The sequence below is a fragment of the Prionailurus viverrinus genome, chromosome A1 (genome assembly GCF_022837055.1).
Source record: "Prionailurus viverrinus isolate Anna chromosome A1, UM_Priviv_1.0, whole genome shotgun sequence".
NCBI classification, from domain to species: domain Eukaryota; kingdom Metazoa; phylum Chordata; class Mammalia; order Carnivora; family Felidae; genus Prionailurus; species Prionailurus viverrinus.
The window spans coordinates 2895957-2898520 of NC_062561.1; the positions used below are offsets into that span (position 1 = coordinate 2895957).

Consider the following 2564-nt stretch of genomic DNA (forward strand, 5'->3'; position numbering starts at 1 on the left):
TGGATACGATGAATCCTTTCAGTAAATTTACTCAATTCATTTAGTATGCCACCAGCAGTCTTTCGACAGACACCTGCTTGTGTGGCCAGTGGCAGAGCTTTCTGGCAATGGTATCTGAGATTAGAGTCAAGTTTATGCAAAATCCTGACACACAGACCGTGTGCTTTTCTCTTCCTTGCGGCGGCTCACACTCACGTTCTGGAAGAGCCTGATGGGCTTCCCTGCCTCCCACCAATTTTTGCTTTCAGAAAAATCTCAGTCAGGTGCTTTTGAAATGACACGTTGCTTTCTTTTGAAATTACATGAAATTACGTATTTGCTAAAACCATTAACAAAACATTCAGTTGATGGGAAAAACAAATCTAAAATGGTGTCTTTGACCGTTACGTTGGCAGGGCAGAGGTGATTTAAGGCAGAGTAGAGATGGAGGTAAGAAATATTTCTGCCCCCTCCAATTCATTTTCTGAAATCCGTTAAACAACTGATTCCTTACTCCGCATTTGTGCAAGCATTGACCTATCCAGGGCTCTCAAATGTTATGGTTTCTTCCATGAGCAAATGTTTAGTGTGTCAGGGGATTGAAGAAAGAGCTGATGATATAAACCCTGACACAGAATGCAGTATTTTGGATGTAGTATCCTAGCGTTTGTAGCCAAATTAGTGCATTCTCCGATGCCGTGCTTGTTGCCCGTGGAACCACCGACCACCTTACTGCTCTTGATAAAAGGTTTTATTCTTGTGGTAGTTTTTACCGTCACTCTACCCAGGATGGACAATTCCATCCAGTAGCGTTGTTTTATAAAATCATTCTATAAAACAGTTCTGCATACATTATTGTGCCCAGTACCTTCTTTCCGATTTCTAAGACTTAGATTGTTATTGACTCCTTTCGATTTGATGTTGAATTACATTCTATTCTCCTGTTTTAATGGGGGGAGAGGGGTAAAGTCATGATCATTAAAAATAAAAAAAAAATGGGGCGCCTGGGTGGCTCAGTCGGTTAAGCGCCCGACTTCGGCTCAGGTCATGATCTCACGGCTTGTGAGTTCGAGCCCCACATTGGGCTCTGTGCTGACAGCTCAGAGCCTGGAACCTCTTCAGATTCTGTGTCTTTCTTTCTCTCTCTCTCTCTCTCTCTCTGCCCCTCCCCCACTCACACTCTGTCTCTGTCTCTCAAAAATAAATATACATTAAAAAAAATTAAAAAAAATTGAGCGACCAGCCCTCTATAAAGTGCAGTCTAACCTGCGATGAAAATAATTTTAAACGAATGCAAATGGACGGAAGTTAATTTGACCTTTTCTAACCCCAGGTGGTACAATGGCCTCTGGATCTCAGTTTTAGGGGACCTCCTGCTTGACCTTGCTGTCCGCACCCATGAGTTGGGGTAGTGGCCTCTGGTTTTGCAGTGACCCATTTCAGCACACCGCTGGAAGGTGCTGGAAATGGAAATGCATTTAATCTAAGTTCCTGGGGTAAACTCAGATCATGGATCCCTTTTCCTCCATGGGTCAGCTGAACTTTGTGGTTTTCAGGGCACCTTTAATTGTAGTGCAATTCTTTCTTTCACCCGGGCAGTAGAAACTCCAGATGCCCATATACAGCTTCTTATATCAAATCCTTAGTTTTGAATTCTAGAGACATCTCCTTACATCAAAGTATGGCACAGCATGGGCCACAGACCCAGAACACTCAGACCCTACAGGGATTTCGTAGGAAGAGTATATGAAGGAGTGTAACGCCTGGGGGGAGAATGTTGGAAACATGCGTGAGAAGCACCCACATCAGCTGCCTCTTCCAGGTGGCTCCCTGCTCAGGCCCAGTCTCCTTCCCCATTCTGGTAGCTCTTTGAGGCTGGGTGCTACCTAATCCCAACTGTCTCTGGACTCTGGCCTCTCCATGGCCCTTTATGCTCCAAATGAATGTTAACTGCTGCTGTGGGCACAGGTGGCTTAGAAAGGACGTTCAGAAACTAGGAAGAGAGCAACCTAAATTCAGCCACCGGGTCCGTTTAAAATGCATCTGCAAATGCAAGATGTATTTGTCCAATTTTGTTTATTTATTTATTTGTTTGTTTGTTTATTTATTTTTGAAATATGGAACGCTTCACAACTTTGCGTCCCAGCCTTGTGCAGGGGCCATGTTCAACTTCTCTATATTGTTCCCATTTGAGTATATGTGCTGCCGAAGTGAGCACTTGCCCAATTTAGTTTCAAATGTAGCAAAAAAAATGCTTTTTAGGCTGTGAGTTTAAAGGACTACAACCACTTTTTCTTTCTGTGTGATAAGGGAATATGGGAAGGGAACCCATAAGTCTGGAGGCGGTGTGGGGCCATGCAAAGATTACAGACACTGGGGCTTAACATTGGTGGGTCAGGTGTGGTCTATACGTGTTAGTTTTCATGCTCATTCTCCTATCACAGAGGAGACCAGCTCTATTTCCTCGGTTATAAAGTGATTATGCTTTTGGGGTAGTAACATTAAGCATCCCTCTTTTCCACATTGGAATTTGAATGCAAATTACACCTTTGCAGTTTTGACAACTCTACCTCTAAATTTGGGCA

General features: G+C 43.5%; 1 non-coding gene across 1 annotated transcript; it reads right to left on the bottom strand.

Annotated features, from left to right (window-relative positions):
• Positions 1–2090: 2090 nt before the first annotated feature.
• On the bottom strand, positions 2091–2197 carry LOC125147043 (U6 spliceosomal RNA). The gene has a single exon (XR_007144979.1). It is a non-coding gene; the product is annotated as a U6 spliceosomal RNA (small nuclear RNA).
• Positions 2198–2564: the final 367 nt, after the last annotated feature.